The sequence below is a fragment of the Eubalaena glacialis genome, chromosome 3 (assembly GCF_028564815.1).
Source record: "Eubalaena glacialis isolate mEubGla1 chromosome 3, mEubGla1.1.hap2.+ XY, whole genome shotgun sequence".
Lineage (NCBI taxonomy): Eukaryota > Metazoa > Chordata > Mammalia > Artiodactyla > Balaenidae > Eubalaena > Eubalaena glacialis.
In genome coordinates, this window is record NC_083718.1 from 49,651,985 (window position 1) to 49,665,706 (window position 13,722).

The following is a 13,722-nucleotide window of genomic DNA, read 5'->3' on the forward strand; positions in this document are numbered from 1 at the left end:
TGCCTATTTTAAGGATTATAGTGAGAATCAGAAATAGAAATAGAAATAATTCTTAGCCTACTGTCTGAAACTTACTGGGATGATTATGATGGTGATGAAAATTTGTGTATAAATCTTTCCACTGGTACAGAAAATTCAAGAGTGAATCCAATACTCTGTACACAGATGACACTCAATACATGGGGAATCACAGGAGCCCAGAAAGCTGGAGCTGGCGTGTGCCCTAGAGACCAGCCTTGCTTTTTCATGTTATTGTGGAGGAAACTGAGACACGCAGAAGTTAAATGATTTGCCAGAGAAGTCTGCCTGGAGCCTCAGAACATTACATTTAAGACGTTGAAAAGAGATTTGTGTGCCTTGAGGCCAGAGACACTGGTGAATTTGAGAGCCCTTCACTTTTCCTAAATTATTTAAATAATGTATCAGCAAAGGCCTGCTTACAAATCAGACACAGGGTGCTTCAGGGGTCTTTTCTCTTCTCCTGAAATGAGTTATTAGGCCAACTGGTCGTAGCACCCATTGCTCTAGGAGCTGAAAGCAGAATAACCAAAAGTCACACCTTGGGGTACAAACACTGCTTGTATCAAAGTAATGTTTTTCTTCTTTTTAGCATTATATATTGGCATTAGGCCATTTCCTCCTATGTTTCTATAATGTACTATGCACTACAATTGGTGAGGGGTTCACGGAGACATTAGTGGTATACTAGAACTTGTAGAAAAGAAAATATTATAAATCCTACTATCACCTTTTCTCTCGCCATATCTGACAAAGAAGGAGGAAATTAATTTCAGTCAGTATTAATTCAGGGTCTTTGTAACTCATGGGCATGGCTATGATGTCATTACAGTACTGTAGTCAAAGGTAGGAAGCATTTAATAAGTGTGGGTCTGCACACACATCCTCTCTGCCTTTCTCTCACCCTGTGTCCCCTTCAAGAGGAATTCTGCCTCTTGCATCACTGCCTCCTTTCTCCAATGTGCTAGAAATACATGAGTTTACATTCTTTGAACTTGAACTTCTTCAACTCTAAGTGTGGGATATTAATATCTTCATTAGTGGTTTGCTGGGATAATTCAATTAGTTAACCTAAACAGTAAAAGCTCTTGGCCAAAAATAATGTATATAATATGTAATAAATACTATTTACCTTCCTGTCCCTCTTTCTTTCCTTCCTCCCTCTCTCTCCCTTTCTTTCCTCCACCTTCATGCTGTCCAAATACACTGATCCTATTCCTAGCATCCTACAGCGATCATGGGTCACACAAGCCACAGTTCCTACTCTTATGGCACTACCTCTTCCATTCTGTGAACTAGAAGAGAAGCTTCCATTTAGAGGTTTGGACCAAGATCCTTCCATCTCTAAAATTCTACGATTCTTTTTATGGCTTCAAACCTTTCAGTGTTTGTGGTAGACGTGTTTCTAGGGACAGTTTGATTATAAAAAGTTTTGCTTTGGGAGTTGGACTTTAAAGACCTTCTGATCAAAATCACTCATTCCCTTTTTTAAAGAGAGAATTAGAGAGCTACCTAGGTTGGGAAGAACTTGCATTTCCCACAGTGATTTTTCACAGTGTTCTGAAGGCAAGAAACTAAGATTGATTTATATCTCTGCATTTTCTAAAGAGGAAGATGGATGTTCTGTGTGCCCTTTTTACCTACAGCAGGTTTGGGGTTGAAACAATTCTTTAAAAAGATATATGTCTTGAGGACAAACCTGGAAGTTTGGTGTAAGTGGATTGTATTTGTACCAGATTTTCCATTCTTTCAAATTCCCATTAAACTACACAACATTGTTCTGTGGTATTTAGCATTTCACTATTCTCTTCCTCCTAAGATTTGGAGACCTAGAGATACAAAATGAAATGAACAAAAAAGGGAGAATTTCTTAGGAATATTTTTGAACTAGAAAATTATTTAGTTAGGCTAGTACTATGTTTCTTCACAGCCATTTCAGGGAAAGAACATAGACTCAAATGTATCATGATAGCAAAACAAATATCTTGAAGGTGGGAAATGAAAGAGGGGCAAGGGAGAGAAAGATAGAGAGGAAGGAGAGAAGGGAGACAGAGAAACCGATGAATGAAAACGGATTCTTTCCTAATCTCACAGCCATAAAAATCCTGAGCCATCGATAGCCAAGCTTTGTTTCAGGAAGACTTTTAAACTCACAGTAAATATTATTTAGCTTGTCCTCACAATGGGTGACTCCCTAAGTTAGTGTTGGAATAAAAGCGTGAGTGTAGGGTTTGGGTTAGACGATTGCTCTTTTTTTTTTTAATTGAAGTATAGTTGATTTACAACGTCAGTTTCAGGTGTACAGCACAGTGATTCAGTTATATAGATATTCTTTTTCAGACTCTTTTCCTTTATAGGTTATTACAAAACATTGAGTATTGTTCCCTGTGCTATACAGTAGGTCCTTGTTGGTTACCTCTTTTATATTTAGTAGTGTGTATATGTTAATCCTATCCTCCTAATTTAGGCTGTTGCTATTTAAATGATGCAAAAAATACAGAGCCAGGAAAGGATAATAAACAAAAAGTACTGAATAGTAAGAGGAGAAAGTGAGGGGGAGATGCTGAGGACAATCCAACCCACACTAGTTTTCCTGGGGGGGGGTCCTCTCTTCTCAAACTCTCCAACCCCCAGAATGAGCTATACATCCTTTCTGAAAGAAGATGGTCTCCATCACATTTTTCTGCCCAAGCATCCGTACGATCAAAATTATCAGTCCAGACGAATGTATAAGGAGAATGTGGTACATATATACAATGGAATATTATTCAGCCCTAAGAAGGAAGGAAATTCTCACACGTGCTACACCATGAATGAAGCTTGAGGACATTGTGCTGAGGGAAATAAGGACAAATATTGTGAGATTCCACTTACATGAGGTACCTGGAGTAGTCAGACTTGTAGAGACAAAAAGTAGAATGCTGACTGCCAGTGGCTGAGGGGAGAAAGAAATGGGGAGTTGCTGTGTAGTGGGTACAGAGGTTCAGTGTGGGAAGATGAAAAAGTTCTGGAGGCAGATGGTGGTGATGATCGTATAACGACGTGAATGTACTAAATACCACTGAACTGTAGACTTAAAAATTGTTAAAATAGTAAATTTCAGGTTATGTGTGTTTTACCATCACCACCATCATCACCACCACCACCACCACCACAATAATAATAATAAAATCACCTGTCCAGGCCAGAAAGAGCAGCAGTGGAGAAAATTGCTTCATAGAAAATGAGCCACCTCGAGATGATGTAACACAGGCAAACAGAGTAATTTTTACAGTAAAGGGGTCCTGCTATCTCACATGTTAAGTTAATGTCCTCTCATTCAGCAAAAACTCTGTGGGGCAAATATCATCAGGAAGCCAAGGCTCAGAGGTCACTAGCTTGCCTATTCTTACAGTCTATTCTTCTTCGTCACGTAAAGAATTTGATGCCAAGTCTGTCTGTGACAAAGCCCACTTTTTCTTCTACACGGTACTTTCTTTAAAGGGCTAGGTTTCACTGAGTTTGAAATACTCCTACCTCCATACGTAGGGACATCTAAGAAAAAGCAAACACTGCTCGGTTGTGGGAAGAGGAAGCAGGAAGAAACGGTCCCTAACAAAACAAGGGAGATGGATAATCTCTGGTAGGCTAAGAAAGTTTCTGTTAGCTTCCAGAGATCATTTTGGGTTTCTTACCTCCTTTGACTTCTGAATTTGAAAGCTCAATAGCAGATATGCTTAATTTATTCTTAAATTGGCAAAAGGTGAAACAGAAGACTCAGCCAGCCTTTTCTGGATAGTCTAATGATAATGGAGCATTTGGCATTAGTTTTGATTTTTAATAGAAAAAGAGGTCCAATTCAAATAAAAGACAGTATAGCTCAAAATTGTGTTAAAAACTTAGGGATAAGGGCATCATCTTAGTAATAACAACTCGCTTTCTGATTGTCTTCACAAAACAAGCCAAATACCCTGAGATAGAGCACTGGCACTGGACTCATGGAATGAGGTTTGATTTGTCGTTAGCTGCTTTCAGTTGTGTCACTTGGAACTCTTCTCTTAACCTCTGTGAGCCTCAGTTTCCTAACACATAAAATGGGAATAATAATGCCTAATTTACAAGATAATTGAAGGATTGAATTACATTAAAGAAGATGATGTATGTTAGAGTGCCTGGCACACTTTGATTTAATATAAAATGATTGGTAACTTATCATGAAAAAGATGCTCACACCGCTCTCCTGTGTGAGAACAAGGGTAGGCAAGTTCAGGCCTATCTAGATCTCACATAAAGTTATTGCTAAGGAAGGGGAAAGTTTAATAAAAAAATTAAGCCTTTCCATGCTTTGATGTGAAAGGGTAACTGGAATGATATTAACACCAAATGGAGATCCAATGAACAAAATAAGATGGTGCCCTGTCATCATATCACACTTTAGGCTGGTTGTATTTTTTTTTTTTTAATATCTCCCTGTCTCAAATCTTCAGGAAAACTGATGGATCTTAGCTAATCATATTTATAAGAGAAATACTTTGTAGTACAAATATTTTATTTATTAGCATTCTGCATGCATAACAAGGGAAATAGTTCACTTGGCTGAAGCCAACGGGTAGTTGGGCAGATTCAGAGCACATCTGCTGAAAGCGAGATTAATAATTAAAATATAAAGCCACCACTTCTTTTTAAGCTACAATTATTGGCTTCAGTGGCATGAAAATTCTCTGAGTAACTGGCTTTTACGATCTCTCATCAATTGCTTGTCAATGAATGAGGGTGGGTTAAAAAACTAGCTTTGACAGCCACATAGCACAGGGAGATCAGCTCTGTGCTTTGTGACCACCTAGAGGGGTGGGATAGGGAGGGTGGGAGACGCAAGAGGGAGGAGATATGGGGATATATGTATATGTATAGCTGATTCACTTTGTTATAAAGCAGAAACTAACACACCATTGTAAAGCAATTATACTCCAATAAAGATGTTAAAAAAAAAAACTAACTTTGAACTCCTGGTCAGAGCTGGTCCGTCAGTGTCACTTGGCTGGAGTGAGCTGGAGAATGGAAAAGTTGATGCATTTTTTTCTGTTAAAATGTTCTATATTGGTATTCCTAATTTGTACATGACCATTAAGACAGGCAGAATTGCAGATTCTGTGCAGTACTGACAGGCAGTCCCCCAGATCACTAATTATCTATCTCATTTCATGGAGGGGGAATCATGGTTGGGTTGGAAAATCATACCAAACCTGCAGAGATATGAGAAAATGGATATCTAGTTCCATAAATGCATAGCTGTTTGCATGCTTACAACCATGGAAATCATTAGCTGTTTACTGGCAATATGTTTTGTTTTGTTGCACTCCTGGAAGAAAATAACACTAGAGTATTGAAACTGTGAGGCGAAGTCAGCATTTTTAAGAAAGAAAAAGCAGGGCACAGCCCTGTATATCAATACAAAAGTTTAGACACTTTGGACCTCTGTGTTAGAAAGTGCATTAACATTCCTAAAAGATAAAATAGCAGAATAATTTATTTTTTCTCCTTCTTCAATGAACATTTAGTATTAGTGCCAATTATAGGGGATGAATACAGAAGTGGTAAATGTCCTTCTCTATGGATTATGGTAAAATTGTGATTTATTTGTTTATTGATAACATCACTTAAGATCACCTGAAAATTTGGTAACATAGCCCTGGCTATTTTTTATGGAAATATCTCAGTCGCTTTGAGTTTTGACTTTCATACTTCTAGGAGTCATACGGAGAGAAGAAAGCAAGAAAGAAGTAAAAACTGTGGGCATTTTTTTCCTGATGTCTAATTTTAATATGTCAAAATGTTCTTGATAAAATCAGCCCCTCTCTTTTCCCCTCACTGCCTGACTGCTTCATGTCAAGAGGTTGATGGTAACGGTTCAGGACCTGAGTTAAATGTGATTTCTTAACTTGATCATCTAGTCATTTGGAATCTGCTGACTGCCAAAATTCCAGTGATAATTTGGCTTGTGTTAAAAAGCCGCTAAATAAGGAAATAATTTCGTCTACTTCTTATCCTCCCCTTTTGCTTAACTAGCTACTCAACTAGTGGTTTGCTCATCTGTTCCCTTCTAAGACCCAAGAGCCACACCTTAACCCCACCTCTCTGAGATCTCTCATTCCCTTTTCTAGTTTATTTTCCATTTAAACAAACTTCAGTGAATCCCCTTTTAGTCTCTGAAAGAATTTGTGCTTTTTTTTTTTTAACATCTTTATTGGAGTATAATTGCTTTACAATGTTGTGTTAGTTTCTGCAGTATAACAAAGTGAATCAGCTATACGTATACATATATCCCCATATCCCCTCCCTCTTGCCTCTCCCTCCCACCCTCCCTATCCCACCCCTCTAGGTGGTCACAAAGCACCCAGCTGATCTCCCTGTGCTATGCGGCTGCTTCCCACTTATTAGTGAGGTGGACGGACCTAGCGCGTCATACAGAGTGAAGTAAGTCAGAAAGAGAAAAACAAATATCGTATGCTAACACATATATATGGAATCTAAAAAAAAAAAAAAAAAAAAAACGGTTCTGATGAACCTTGGGGCAGGACAGGAATAAAGACTCAGACGTAGAGAATGGACTTGAGGACATGGGGGGTGGGGAAGGGTAAGATGGGGTGAAGTGAGAGAATTTGTGCTTTTAACTTGATGCCAAATGATGAAACTTAATGTCACCAGCTTTTTTTTTTTAATGTTAACTGCTCATTCCTTATTGTAGTTTGATATTGTTATTCAACTACTGTAAATAAATGCTAATTAACAAAATGTCAATTGACTTTCTAAGCAGCTGCAGATGGCTTTTACTTTTTAAAAAATTGTTTCACCTTTATCAGCAACAGATGAAGAACCACCGTATCTGACAACACAGTGATCCATTATGGCTCCAACATATGCATTTTAAATGAGGCTCAATACAATGTCTGTTGAATGATATATTTTAATTGATTTAATAATGACTTATGGGATGGATTCTAAATATAGTTAAAAGGTATTTTTTAAAAGAGTCACAAAAAAAAGGAAGAATAGCAATGGGCATTTGAACAGATTTACATAGAATTGTCTCATATTTTCCTCCTTTTGAGGCATTTTGTAATGCAAGTATAGGCTCAAAAACAAAGGACCAAGAAATAATTGGGATCAAGTAAATGTTTGCAGAATAAATAAGGAAACTCCAGCTCTACACAACAGGAAGAAACTCACTAAATTAGAGAAATTTAGAAGTTAGCAGAGATTAACATGAAGCTTGATAACAAAGATTAGGAAACTATGTCTTCCCAGACATTGAATTAGAAGCCCACATCTCAGGAAACAAGTGACAGATACATTCTCTTATCGAAGGTCTGGGCATATTCAGAAGCATCAACAACGTAGGGTTAGCCCTAAAGTAATGAAGGCATAAGACATTTAAGTGGTATTGGAAGAAGATTCTAATGTATCTGAGAAGGAATCTAGAGCCTAATTTTCTTGTATCGACAAAAGAAGAAAGATGAAAGCAGAGAGATAAAGATTTTATGTTTCTATTATAGGAAGCTTATCCTACTTCTGACTATAATGGAGTATCTTACAGCAGATCAAGTCTCCTGTTGAAAACACCTAGAAAGTCCATATAAAAGCACAAAATACACATTTTTATAAGACATCAAAGAGCAGCCAAAATATCCAGGACTCGAGGAGTCAAGATCCCAGAAGGAGAGAAACTCATTAAGGTAAGTCCAATATTCTCCGTGCCATGTTCAGGGCATTTGCCAATTTTTGGCACAGAAGGAAAAGCTGAGCATGGGACAGAAGGTAGACGCTAAGCGGCAGAGAATCCATCAGAGCTTTCAGCAGTCTTACGCAACCAGGGAGACAAAAGGTGGAGTTAGGACTACCTGGGGAGATGGCACCTGAGGCCAAGATCTCCTGAGATAAGAGAGGTGTAGAGGATACTCTGGTGTTCATCTAGAGGCATTTGTCACATTCTTAAGGGGTACAAGCAAGAGGCTAAAAAGTCAAGCAGAAAGCAGGTTAAAAACAAAAAGGAGTTTGGAGCAGTCTCAGGAGGGTGAGGAGATAAAACTGAAGCTCAGGGTCTGCTCAGGAGGACTTCTCATGTTCCAGAACCAGGCTCATTTGCCTGACGTGCAGCAAGCCAAAAGCTGTGATGCTGAGGTTTGCAACAGAGGAAAGGTTTCTTCATGAGGCAGCCAAGTGAGGAGACAGGAGAACAAACCTAAAATCTGCCTCCCTGAAGGTGAGGGGCTTGGAATATTTATGTGATAAAGAAGCAGGGTGGTCTGAGGCGTGCTGAGGAAAGGTGATTGCAGGGAAGGAAAAGGTGAGGTAATCATTCTGTGCAGGCACAGCTAAGATACATGCTTCCTCGTGGGATGCATATTCAGGAAATGGCTGTGTCAGCATGTTCTGAGGGTGAAGTTTTGGTCCCTTTGACACCAAAAGGTCATGAATCGGATACTCACACATGCCCAGTTGACGGGTTGGTGGTCCCAACCAGTCTTAACTGGCTGGAGCTTGAACTGGGCACAGCTGACTCCAAGTTCTTGAAAAACAACTTGGGCAAACATCTTATTGTTTAGGCTGCGTGACGCTTGGAGGATATGTTAAGTTTTTGTAAAAACAACTGCAGCGAGCTTGAAAATTGAAGGCAGGTTACAGTTTATTATTTATTAAGCAAGTTATAGTTTAATGGATCTAACTGATGTCTACCCTCGGTTTCACCAGTAAATACCCTAGGTTCTCAGTTGATATGCCAGAGGTATGTAAAGACTAACAGAGACTACAAGTTGCTTGCTACTATAGCTGTCTGCCAGAGGGACAGGATAAATTTCCTTTGGAGAAAGATAACATCATCCTGAACATCTACAATTTTTCATAAACAATGTTGTACAGTCAATAAAATATAACTAGACGTACCAAGAAACGGAATTCTAAACAAAATCTGACAATAGAAACAGATCCATAGTTAACCTAGATGTTAGGATTATGAGACATAGAATTTTTAAAAACCTGATTAATATATTCAAGAAAAATAGATGTCAAGAGGGAGAATTTCACTAAAGAATTAAAATCTATAAAAGCATCAATGGAATTTCTACAGCTGAAGAACGTAATAACTGAAATTAGGATCTAAATAGAAGGTTTAATCATACGTTGGACATAACAAAGGAGGATTTGTTAATTGGATGATAAATCAGTTAAAATATTCAGATTGAAGGACGGAGAGCAAAAGGTTGAAAAATGAAGACAGTCACATAAGAGATATGTAGAACATGGAGAAAAGATCCAATGTACATAAAATGAGTCACAGAAGAAATGGAGAGAGATAATAGTGCAGAAGCAATATATGAAAAAAATAATAGCTGAGATTTTTTTCCCCAAAACTAATGAAAGATATCAAAGAAGTGCTACTAACTCCAAGCTGAATAAGAACAAAAGAACTCACAATTAGGCTCATGATTGTAAAATTTCTGCAAACCAAAGTCTTAAGAGCATCCAGAGAAAACTGACTCATTACCTTTAAAGGAACATCAATCAGACTTAAAACTATTTTCTCAAAAGAGAAATGAAAGCCAGAAGACAATGCAACAATGTTTCCAAAGTGCAAAGGAAAAAACAAAGATGTCAACCTGGGAATTGATTACCCAGTGAAAATATTTTTCAAATGTGAAAGTGAAATAAATGTTTTTCTAGACAAATAAAAACACAGAATTCATCACCGGGAGACCCACACTAAGAGAAATGCTAAAGGGAATTCTTTGGACAGGAAGAAAGTTATACCAGAAATCCCAAAAGGAATGAAGAGCAATAGGAAGAATAGATGGTAAATGCAAGGCATATTGACAGTTTTGTGGGGCTTAAAAAATACAGAGAATTACAGTTCATGAAAACTATAACACAAAATTAGGACAGGGGTATCGTTTGGACTGTAGTTTATTATTAGAAGCCAAAAAAACTTAATCCTATTGATTTGGTCAAGTCTTTGTGATCCCTGTGAATTTATCTGGGCAGAGTTCAGCCACAGCGAAGTGAGTTACAAAAGGGGTCAGAGGACCTTGGGAACATCAGGCTAAGGGCAGTGTCCAGGGCTGTTTGACTGCAGGATAACATAGCCTGCTCTCTAAGCAGTGGGACTACCAGTGGATCGAACACTGTCATGGATAGACTTTTAAATAATTTTAGATGAAGAAATATTATATTAACACTTTTTTCATTGCTTTTTTCTCAATTACCGAATTTGTTTATGTTTGATTATTAAACACAAGGGCCCTTTGATGGGTAGCAGGCTGTCCTTTATTCATTTCATTATGTAGAACAAACTGAAACTAAAGGTAAGAACTTGAATTCCATTGTGGCAGATCAAGTGAATTTGATCACAAGACCAAAATTCCTAGATAGGGCAAAGGGATCAATGTTTTGGTGACCCAATGGGGAGTTTGCTGTTACTAGGCAGAATGGGGCTCCAAAACTGGATTGAAAATTATCAGTTTAAGGTGGGCAAGAGAAGAAGATGAGGTTTCCTCTCTCCCTTAGCAATATAAATACGTATTACTGCAAAGTTGGCCACATACTGAAAAGTTAGTGGGACTTCCAATCCAAAAAAATAAACATCACTTTTGAGCACTTGCTAATTGTGGGATATTGGGCACCTCTTTTTCAAATATGGGGCTACTAATATCTGATTCTCTCTTTTAGTATGTCTAATTTGTTATTAAAAACTTCTATTAAGTTTTAAATTTTTGGTTGTTTCACTTTCCCTTTTTAGATATTCAATCGGTTCTTTAAAGAAAAATTTATGCTGTCATTTCTATGGTTTTCTGCTATCAAGTCTGTTCTTTTTTTTTTTTCTCTTTAAAAACAGTAAATACTCTTGCTCTCTAACCTGTCTCTGATAACTCTAATAGCTAAAGTATTGGCAAATCTGTTTTTAGTTGACATCCTGATGCTTTAATTGTTAGCTAGTTTTCTTGACTATATGCTAGGTTCTTGTGCTTGGAAAAGAGTTTGTAGGAGTAATTCAAGGCCCAGGATAAATTACATGTATCTTCCAGATAGGATTTATATTTTCTTCGGAAAGATGTCTGGAGGAACTATCACCTTAAACCAAGTTCAAGGCTTGAGGGTCCTTGATCTACCTGGGGATGTGAAAACTACCTGCTTACTTGCAGGAAGGGTGCTTCACTTCGGGCTTTCTTTTACCCCAGGGGTTATTCCTTTGAGGTTCAAGTTTACTGTAGTGGTGATTTCTTAGTAGATTTTCTAGCTTGTACAGGCCCGAGGCTTTGATTTCTGTCCTGATCACCCCATGAAGTCACCAAAAGGAAAGTTCAATTTTGCCAGGATCAGCACATACTATCAGGGCAAAATTTGTTTCTGTGCTTGCCTAATATTTTGTCTCCATTTAGGTCTGGTAGTTGCTTCCTACTTTGTTAGCTCTTGGATGCTTTTAGGTTGATGCCTTTTGTATTTTCAGTTGTTTTCCATAGGATAATTGGTCTGGATAACCTACCTGCTATTCCCAGAAACTGGAAGTCCAAGATAATAAATAATCTGCATTATGTTGATATTACCTCACAGAATTTGCAGTTCAAGTAGATAATATGTACTTTCTAAGCTGAAAATAGCTGTTAAATTGTCAGTTATTAATTGTTAGAAAGTAAACGGAAGAAACCCAGTTATTGTGTACTGGCTACCATCTCATGTGGGGATGTGTCATCCCCTCAGAACAGCTTTGGTTTTGCAAGCTCCCACTCACTGTTTAGCCAAAGAAGAAAATTTATTCGGGCTTTGCTATGAAGCAGAGGTCAGCAAATTATGACCTATGAGCCAAATCTGGTCTGTGGTTTGTTTTTTTTTTTTGAATTTTGGTGGGAACTTTATAAATTTATTTATTTTTGGGGTGTTGGGTCTTCGTTTCTGTGCGAGGGCTTTCTCTAGTTGCGGCGAGCGGGGCCCACTCTTCATCGCGGTGCGCGGGCCTCTCACTATCGCGGCCTCTCTTGTTGCAGAGCACAGGCTCCAGACGCGCAGGCTCAGTAGTTGTGGCTCACGGGCCCAGCTGCTCCGCGGCACGTGGGATCTTCCCAGACCAGGGATCGAACCCGTGTCCCCTGCATTGGCAGGCAGATTCTCAACCACTGCGCCACCAGGGAAGCCCTGTGGTTTGTTTTTAAAAATAAAGTTTTATTGGAACACAGACATGCTCATTTGTTCAAGTATTGGGTATGGCTGCTTCTGTGTTAACAAGGGCAGAGTAGAACAGTTGAAACAGAACCTGCATGGCCCATGAAACATACAATATTTACTCTCTGGCCCCTACAGAAAACATACATAGCCAACCACTGCCGTAAAGTATTATTCTGCCCAGGTCTTGCCTGATTAGTTTATGTGCTGGGAGCAAGTCAATTATTTTCAGCATTATTTTCATGCATTTTTTAAACACTAGAAGCTTGGACTTGGTATGATAGATTCCTCAGCCACACTGAAACATTTAGATGGGAAATAGCAATAATGAGCAAAATAAGAATATCTTTAAGTAGCAACATGGTCATTAAATCATTACTCTTAAACAGCTCAGAAAAACTTTTCTTTTTCCTGCACAGATATTAGTTCACTTCGTTTCTGCTTTTTTAGAGAATGTTTCGCGTATGAAGTCAAGCTCTTCATTTTTTCATTAACCTGTGCTTCTTGGGGCTATGTGATGGAGAGAAGGCTTAGAGGAAATGGAAATTCACAAGCAACAAAGCAAGATGAATCCAGGCACCGATCATTTGCGATGGAGGGGGATTTAGCAGATACACAGCTCTCTCCCTCTACACTGGACTAGTAGGGTTTGTGGGGCAGAGTGAACCAGCCCGGGTTGTTGCCAAAGAGCAGGATACTTTCTGAGATAATTCCTGCTTCTCAGGAGTAATGACAGAGACCTTAGCACAAAAATCAAAGAAAAAGAAACTGGAAGAGGAAGTTACATTCAAAGCTCAGTACGTGTCTTTTTTGCTCAGCACCAGCTCTAATTAACAGATCCCCCGTTTCTGTGTGTGATGTCAGTTAAGCTACTGTTCTGGCTCCCAACTACGCACGGGCTTTCTTTACGCACATGGTGATGATACCATTCATGCTATCTTGTTAAGACTGCATCATTGTCTCTCTGCAGAATTTCGGTTTAACAGCAAAATACCACCGAGTCTAGAAGATGGCCAGGTTGAAATGCATCTTTCTGAGATGAATCAGGAGTCATGAAAAACGCACTAGTCCCATGGGGAAAGTGTGTTGCCAAATTAAAAACAAGGAACACAGTAATTTCCCCTGACCCAGAGCCCTGTTGGACAGATGTCTTCCAAGATGTGAAGGAGAGCATGTAACAAGCACGGGATCCAGGAGTGAGGAATAAAGAAATAATGAAATCATCTCCTTATAGAAAATCGGCTGCCTTACGTGCGTGCCATTTTGCTTATTAATCCATCTGAAATTCCCTGGGGCTTTGGAGCTGGCTCTTTGCCTGTGGATGAATCTGTAACTCTGTGACAATTAACTGTAATAACCATGAGAAAGACCCTTCTAAATCACCGCCAGGTCCTGGGCTGCCAAAAGCTGCCTGCACCTGAGTGGCTGGCTAACAGCACCCCCATTTTACTCCGTTTTTCATGTGGAATCCACTGCTCTCTGTCTTCGCTGGGGAGCCAAGACAGCTCTAAATTCCCT